A 9,659-nucleotide genomic window follows, 5' to 3' on the forward strand; every position below is an offset into this window, starting at 1 on the left:
AAAAGTACTTTACAAACTCTTTTCCACTGGGAATTCTTGGGAGGCTCAGCTTGGCATGACATTGAAGAATGGATTGAATTGCTCCTTGTGGCTGGTGTAGCTTTGCTGACTCGGATCATTGGATTTAATGACATGTCAGCAGATTGGCACACTTAGCTGGCAAGCATGACTCTTGCTGAAAAGGAAGGCCTCGTGAGTGATATGCCAGGCTGGCCAGGACATTTTGCAAGGCTAAGTTTCTTTTGAATAGTTTCAGAAGAATGAACATCAGTTTGCTGTTCTGGGAAGGTGTGGCTTCGCCGCCTTTGACTGGAGTATTTTTCAGGTAATAATAGTAAAGTTGGAAAGGACCTTGGAAATCATCTAGTCCAACCCCCTGCTCAGGCAGGAAACCCTATACCATTTCGGAGAAATGGCTGTCCAGTCTCTTCTTAAAAACTTCCATTGTTGGAACATTTACCGCTTCTGGAGGCAGGTTGTTCCACTGATTAATTGTTGTCACTGTCAGGAAGTTTCTCCTTAGTTCTAGGTTGCTTCTCTCCTTGATTAGTTTCCACCCGTTGCTTCTTGTCCTGCCTTCAGGCGCTTTGGAAAATAGCTTGATTCCCTCTTATTTGTGGCAGCCCCTGAGATATTGGAATACTGCTATCATGTTCCCCCTCGTCCTTCTCTTCGTTAAACTAGACATACCCAATTCCAGCAACTGTTCCTTATATGCTTTAGCCTACAGTCCCCTAATCATCTTTGTTGCTCTTCTCTTCTCTTTCTAGAGTGTCAACATCTTTTTTACATCGTGGTGACCAAAACTGGATGCAGTATTCCAAGTATGGCCTTATCAAGGCATTGTAAAGTGGTATTAATACTTCACGTGATCTTGATTCTATCCCTCTGTTAATGCAGCCTAGCACTGTGTTGGCCTTTTTGGCACCTGCAGCACACTGCTGGTTCATATTTAGGTGATTGTCTACTAGGACTCTGAGGTCTCCCTACTATTGAGCAAGGTGCCACCTATGCTGTACTTGTGCATTTGGTTTTTCTTGCCTAAATGTAGAACCTTGCTTTTTTCACCATTGAATTTCATTTTGTTAGATAGCACCCAGTGTTCAAGTCTGTCCAGATCCTTCTGTCTTCTGGAGTGTTGGCTATTCCTGCCAGCTTGTGCTGTCTGCAAATTTGATGATTCCCCATTTTTCCCTTTGTCCAAATCATTGATGAAGGTGTTGAAGAGCACTGGGCCCAGAACAGAGCCCTGGGACACCCCACTACACACTTCCCTCCATGTAGATGCGGTTCCATTGAGGACCACTCGCTGAGTACGGCCGGTCAGCCAGCTACGGATCCATCTGGTGGTGATTCTGTCTACCCCACATTTTTCTATCTTATCAAGTAGTAGGTTGTGATCTACTTTATCAAATGCCTTATTGAAGTCCAAGTAAATTATGTCCACAGCATTCCTCTGATCCACTAATTTTGTCACTTGGTCAAAGAATGCAATAAGATTTGTCTAGTATGATCTATTTTTGACAAACCCATGTTGGCTTTTAGTAATAACTTTGTTTGCCTCTAGGTGTTCGTTGATTCGTTGTTTGGTTATCTTTTCCACAATCTTCCCAGGTATTGAGGTCAGGCTGATAGGTCTGTAATTTCCTGGATCCATTTTTTCCCTTTTTTGAGGATGGGAACTACATCAGCTCTTTTCCAGTCCTCTGGTAGTTCCCCAGTGCTCCAGGATCTTGGAAAAATATAGTTCAGTAGTTCCGAGATCACATCTGCCAGTTCCTTGAGAACCTTGGGGTGTAGTCCATCTGGTCCTGGCGATTTGAACTCATGTAGGCTGGACAGGTGCTCACTTACCATTTTCTTGCCTATCTTAACTTGTGTTTCTATTCTGTTTTTTATGGCATAGCTAGCTGGCAAGCTTGGCTCCTCCTGGGAAGAACACCTCATCATCAATTTCAGTGGACAGCCTAGTTTTGCAGGGCAATTTGGCACAATTTAGCTAAGTCTATGCAGAATTTGTTGTTAATTAGCATGGGCAGGAAAAGTAGGCTGGCCCAATGATATGCTACTAGAGATAGGCAGATTATTAAAAAAAAAGTGGCATAGAAAAAGTGCCATTCCTTTCTTTTTCACCACTCTTTTTCCAACTACAGTAATAAATATTTGGACTTTGCGGTGTATTATCCTGGCACCCAGTCACTTAATCTCTGAAATTTGTTTAACAATTAAAAACGTATGTAAAGTTTAAGCCATGACTGCCTACTGACCTGAACAACCTTTAGCCCATATTCAGAAGGTTGAGAGGTGATTGAATCTTCGGGCTGTGTTAGCAGGAGAAGCACAAAAATTTGGCATGCCATTAGCACAAGTCTGAGCAGAGTTGAGAGCTGAAAAGTGAATGAAACAAGAAAGCCCAATGTAATGTTAACTTTGTCACTATAAAGTAACTCTGAGAGGCCGAGTTTAATGAAGGGATCAAAAGCATTGATTCATGCCAATGTCAGACAGCCCTTCAGAATTATTGTTCTCAGTTCTTTCCCCAACTTTCTTCCTATAGAGAAATGAAACTGCAATAATCTCATCAACAACAGAATATCAAAATTGCAAAATGTTCCAAGAGCTACAAGAAGCCTCTTCAAGATAGATCACTACTCTGATTCACAAATCTGTCTCAATGGAGTGATTTGATCAAAACTTTGTCAAATTGAAATACCACCTCAATATTTTGCATCCATATTTCCTAAGGAGTAATTGGCAGTTCTACAGAGAAATTTGATGTTTACAGGGCACCTCTGAAGAATCCTCTTCTATTATCCCTACGTAAGTTTATATAATATTTTGGTACTAAGTTTCTTTCTCAGTTTGTTTAACCTGTCTTTTTTCATCCCTGCTGGCTACTGATGTCATTTATACTTAAATTGGACCTTGCACGTATTTATCCAGGATTATCAATTTACTTATTAGATATTTCAATTTATGCATTTCCAAAGCATTAATATGCTGGTTTATGTGTTTCTTGGTCTTTCCTTCTCTTTCCCAATTTAAATATAGATTTAAATAATTAGTTGTTGTCCCTTCTGAATGCAATCCAATACTTTTTTTTTCACTTGGTTATGAAAAACATGGACAGATGATCAGAACTTGGTCCTGCTTCTCTTGAAAAATACGATGAGATTTGTTAAAGATCCTAAGATATCATTTAGATATGTGCATATAAATAAAATTGTAAAAATCAGAACAAATGCTTACAGAACATGAAATTATGGTTTAGGCTTTAGAGTTTATATTATAACTTGGCATATAATTTATACTATTGTCTTAATGTCTTGTTTTTCATTAGAACTTTTTCTTTAATGACTTCAGTTGTGTTAACCAAGAACAAAGTTTAATAGAGTCATGCTTTCATGAGAAAAAGAAATGAAATATGGTATTATAAACTCTCAAATGTTGTAATTGAGTTTGTTATTTTAAGGGTTTTTTGCTATTCACCTGTATTTTACTGTTTATATTTGGAGGTATTATTTTTCTTCTATATTCTTATAAACCTATTTTCCTTTATCAATTTGTACTAGATTAGATTAGGTGAAGGTAAAGGTTTCCCCTGCCAGTTGTATCCAACTCTAGGGTGTGTGTGTGCTAATCTCTGTTTCTTAGCTGAGGGAATGTTGTTCGAAGGCGCTTCTGAGCTCATGTGGCTGGTATTACTATATGCTGAAGCACATGAAATGCTGTTACCTTCCCATCAATATAATATCTATTTGTCTTTTTGCATTTGCCTGGTTTTGAACTGCTAGGTTGGCAGGAGCTGGGGCAAGTAAGGGGAGTTGAGTCTCAAAGATGTTGAGATTCTAGAAAGAGTACAGAAAATAGCAACAAAAATGATCAGGGGACTGGAGGCTAAAACATATAAGGAATAGTTGCTGGAATTGGGAATGTGTAGTCTAATGAAGAGAAGGACGAGGGGTGACATGATAGCAGTGTTCCAATATCTCAGGGGCTGCCACAAAAAAGAGGGAGTCAAGCTATTCTCCAAAGCACCTGAAGGCAAGACAAGAAGTAACGAATGGAAACTAACCAAAGAGAGAAGCAACCTAGAACTAAGGAAAAATTTTCTGACAGTTAGAACAATTAATCAGTGGAACAACCTACCTCCAGAAGCTGTGAATGCTCCAACACTGGAAGTTTTTAAGAAGAGACTGGACAGCCATTTGTCTGAAATGGTATAGGGTTTCCTGCCTGAGCGACCTCCAAGATCCCTCCAAGATGATCTCCAAGATCCCTTCTAACATTATTATTATTATTATTATTATTATTATTATTATTATTATTATTATTTCTAATTTCTTCTTTTCCTTTCTCAAGCCAAGGAGTTCACCCTGTCATGTGGTGCTCTGGTCTCAAACCCTGACTATCAGCTTTCCAGCTGACAAGCTCAGAGTCTTTAGCTGCTGAGCCATCACATCCCTTAGATTAGATTAGATTATTATAATATTTAGTTCTGATTTTAGATTAGTTTTTAAGATCTTAATCTATGAAGTTTTAATGTTTGAATATTCTAATTAATTTTCTTTTTGTTTTATAACCTGCAAGCTACCCAGAGTCACCTTATAGGAGAGATAGGTAGCATAAAAATATCTACATACATACCTATATACCTACATTACATTATTGTCCTCTCCACTCAAGCACACACCCAGACCACGAGGGTTTGAAGTCTTTATTGAGGCTTTGTCAGCCCTGAATAATATTCCCCAGGATTCACTTCTCATTTGAGAAGCTTCTTTCGTTCTAACAGTCAGAATTGAAAAAGCTTCTCAGATGAGAAGTGGAACTTTTTCAAGGAAAAACCTAAGAACGTCCAGATGCCTTTTGAAAAGCATCTTTGGAAACACTATGACCTGGATGATTGAGAATCTCCATAGATAACAGCACATACTGAATACTTTTCTGAAGTCTACTGCTTTCAGACTTGTTTCCACCTTAGTATGCTTGCTTTTATTTTAACCTGGACCACAAAAAGCCAGTCTTCTACCAAGTCTCAAAAATGGGAGCATTAAGAAATTAAAAGGGAATTGAACTGAATGAATGCTTATACACAATATCCTCTCCAATTAAGGTTCTATAATAAAGAGTTATTCACTGAGGAACAATGGCACCTTAATCCCTAAGATATAGGCAAGCCCAAACTGCTGTTCCTTCCTTGTAAGTGATAATTAGCTTGGGGTGTGCCCCCCTCCAATCCCAGCTGTTTCCTGCTTGGCCTCCACCTTTAAACTCTCTCAAAAGGCTAAGTCATAGCCACAAGAATGACCTAAAAATCTAATTCAAAACTTTTCCATAGGATGGTCTTTGTTCCCTACTGTTTGGAAAATTGGTCAGCTTTTGTTTTTTGTTGGATGTTTGCCCATTCTGTGAGATAGGTACTTCATCTGCCCATGTCATCTTCTGAAGATACTTTATAGCTTATGCTTGAGTATCAAAGTGTAGAGGAACAAATATACCTCTGATAATGAATAAAAGTATGGAGAAAACAGGGCAGGATGACTATACACCTCATCCACACTGTTATTTATTCCCTAGCATTTAATATTTTGAAGTGTACTGTCCCTTGCTGCACAAATCTTTATTTTTTTGTTTTTGTTTCTTTGTTACTATGTATGTGGGCTCTAAGAAAATTCATGAATCCTCTCAGAACATTAATTTCTCCTGAAATTCCTTGAAAGCTTTCTCCCAAAAATGTACTTCAAAAGTTGCATTAGGCAACATTGGAAGACATTCTTCAAGCTGATTCTTACCATCTTTGCTCGCCGCATTGATGGTTTCTTTCATCTGCAGCATCTCGACTCAAAGCAGGTAAGGAACTCTCTTCATGGCTCAGCGTGACAAGTTCTTTGCATCCATGTTTTCTGAAGACCATCAATAGGAAGAGGCAGGATCTGTCCAAGAAAAATCAAAAGTAAAAATAAAAAAAAATAAAGTTATCAAAACTTTAATAGCATGCCTTATGTTGTATCAATTATTTAGTTAAAAAAAGAGACTAACTTATCTCTCTTCATTATTATATGCTAGGCTGACAGCTGACTGTATGAATTTATGTTACAAGAAACCATTATGTTTGAAGTGGAATGAAAATAGCTTTTCATATTCAGGACTGCAGAAGGAAGAAAAGCTTACATGGATAATGCCATAACCCTTTCTGAAGGAGGTTTCTCTGTAGTTTAGTGGGTAGGGGTTGGACTTGAACTAGGAAGAACCAGCTCAAGTCTCCAGTCAAACACAGACCATGGAGTGCACTTGGTGATTTGGAGTTCATCATTTTTTTTCTCAATTACAGATGTCTTCTGAAGGTTGGGATAAAAGTAGAGAAGATCCTCATGGATGCAGCCCTGGAGAAGTTAGAAAAAAAATATTACATTTATATTGCATAGAAATACAATGTCACAACAGGGCTGTATTCCTTGTCCTATCTTATTTCTATATACTTTTACCTTTCACTGAATTTATGTATGGATTCTGTAACAATTAATGAGTTTCCTTTAAACAGGTATATGATTTTAATTTGGGGATGGACAAGCTATGCACTTTTTCTCCATCTAGATCCCCATCCCTTCAATTTCATCACCAAACTTCAGTAGGATGTTTTGCTAGTCTAAGCTACAAATTTCTTACAAAACTTAAAATAAGGGTGGACTAGGAGCACTAAAAATAGGTCTCTGAAAAGGGAAGCATTCCTAATACCCTCTGAAAAACCTGCCCATCCTCTAACTCTCTCTAAACAAAGACTTAGTTCCTAGAATGAAGGGTTGGTATTACTTCCTTTGTCAGGTTATCTCAATTTTCCCAAGACTAAAAAGTTGGAATCACAAAACAAATTGCATCCTAACAAAACACAATTATACAACATGCCCAAATAATGACTGATTTTCCATAATATGCTAAAACCTAAGGTACTCAACCCATTTTAGCCCAACCAAAATAATAGCCAGTTTCATTTAATGGTTAAAGGCACCAGGCTAGAAACCAGGAGACTGTGAGTTCTAGTCTGACTTTAGGCATGAAAGCTAGCTGGGTGACCTTAGACAAGTCACTGATTTTCAGCCCACCTCATAGGGTTGTTGTAACTGTGGGGAAAATAAGAGGAGAAAGAAGTATTAGGTATGTTCGTTGCCATGGTGGAACAATGGTTAGAATGCAGTATTGCAGGATAATTCTGCCAACAGTTCGATTCTGACCATCTCCAGCCTTCCATCCTTCCAAGGTTGGTAAAATGAGGACCCAATATGTTAATTCTGTAAACTGCTTAGAGAGGGCTGTAAAGCACTGTGAAGCAGTATATGCACCTAATTGCCTTGAGTTATTTATAAAATAATAAAGTTGGGATAGATAAATAAATAGTATATGACCAAAATCTTAAAGTCATTCAACATGCTTACTAATTTACTTTCCAAAGAAGTTATTGTCAAACTGTTTCTATTGTCAAGCTGGCTCTATTTCACGCAAACATTTTCACCCTGCAAAGACTAAGTGTGAAAGTGGACAGGGAAAAGCCTTTGAATTCCGCAGATAATATATCCATGGTCAGGGCATGAGTCAATCAAGCTGTTCTTTCAGCATCAGTGGAGCATCAATGGAAGCAGAACAAGTCCCTTGGGCAAAAAGGCAGTGAACTTGAACAGAATTACCACTGGTAAGTGCCACTCAAACTGGAGCCCCCTGGCTGCCTTCCTGGGGAAAAACTGCTGCTTCCAAGGTTGCTGCTCAACTGTGCAATACCTGCAGAGCAAACAACCAGAGGTGCAGAAGGTCTTCTGATGTGCACAAAGCGAAAAAGGAGGTGTAGAGGTGGCCCAAAGGAAGCATTTTCTTTTTGAATATTAAGAAGAATTAGTATTTAGTATTAAGTTCAGTTAGCAGGTAGAGGCTTTTAGTTAATGTAATCCCTTTTTTCTCTTTTCACCAATTTCATATTAGCATCTCTCTGGTAAGCACTACAGCTGCTACCCAATCTTGTTTAATTGACAACTTTAAAATGTGCTGACATCCACTCCCAGAATTGAAATCCACATGTCTGAAAGTTGTCAAGTTTGAAAAAACACTGCATTCATCCAACCTGCATGTTTGGATTCCTTTAAATAAAACTCTGCATCTAATCTACATTATTCCTTAAATTGTAAGTAAGGTACAGTAATCCAGGGAATTTTATTTGGTATGTAATACACATGCACTTGACTTTCTGCACCTCTTCTAGCTGATGATGTTACTTAGAAGGGTAATGAAATATCTGCAAGAAAACAGCTAACGAAGCTCAAAGAACATCAAGGATTCTACAAAGATAGGCTGTGGGGCTCAGAGCTTGCCTCCCCCCTCTCCCTCCCCTGTTTGCTACTGGGGAGACTTTATGCAGGGATAAAAACTATGCTCAAATCTCAATTTTCCTTGGAAAATTGGAAAGGAGGACTGTAAGTGCTTCTGAAGATAATCATCAGATTAAGTTTAGGAATCAGAAAGGTTTTCAAGTGGGGATACCTCAGAATGATTTCTGTGATGTTTGGACACAAAAATATTGTATTAGTGAATTTTTTTTAAATTATAGACACAGACACACACACACATGTGTTATTGATCTAAAATTTGGAAAGCTTAATGTATTTAGGAAGGTTTCTGTGCCTGTAAATTCACTCCATTCTGAAATATAGTTATTTCTGATTCTTGTTTCATATATAGATCTAATTTGAACCATATAGCTTTGTATTCACTATTTATAGTCCCAGTCTGGATATATATAACAATAGCATGAAAACTCACTTTTGTATTTATTATATTTGCATAAAGAATCATGCTTATCTTCTCTTTCATTCTTGGTAGTTAACAATTTACATTATTAATGATCTTGGGAACACCGCTCTTACATATAAATTCTGTATATGACTTTATTTTAGTTTATGTTTCTAATAAGAGGAAACAAACATACATTTAAAATGATTATCTTAATTCATTAGGGTGATAATTACAAACTAAAAATTGGTTGGGGCTGGAAAGTATAAGAAGCTCATTACAGTTACTAATTTGCTAGATAATGTTAATAATTAGACGGATAGTATGAAAAGCCCAGGTTGGTAAAATGGGACAAATTAATGAGGGAGGGTCCCATTTTAAAATCCAGGAATGCCTTCTGCACAATAAATTTGGATTCAAGGCTGGGCTCTGAAATGCTCCATGTTCATGTATAAAATATTTTATACAAGAATCCTGCACTGCTAATACTTTGCCCATTTTATTTCTGGCTCTTTAAATGAATAGAATGTCACCTTATTTATTTAGTCATTCATTCAATTTGCATGGCTGCCCATCAGCAAGTGATTTTGAATACCAAATAGACTTAAAATAAATTAAGAACAAATTTCCATCATCAATACAAAAATAAAAAATCAGCTATCTATTTGGTCTGAAGAAGGATATGATGGAAGGGAGAGCACTGGCACTGTGCAGAACTCTGAGAAATCCAAGCGAACGTAAGGAAAAGGGGGAACTGAGGAACATTTTTTGAGAGAGCAAGAAAAGTTAAATTAAGGAAGGCATTTTTATTGCCACAGATCTGATATATCATCAACAACAATGACAATTGGTTCAAAGATCTGTTAGTGGGGCTAGAGAAAATT

The sequence above is a fragment of the Crotalus tigris genome, unplaced genomic scaffold, assembly GCF_016545835.1.
Source record: "Crotalus tigris isolate CLP2741 ecotype Arizona unplaced genomic scaffold, ASM1654583v1 scf7180000017548.2638350, whole genome shotgun sequence".
NCBI lineage: Eukaryota > Metazoa > Chordata > Lepidosauria > Squamata > Viperidae > Crotalus > Crotalus tigris.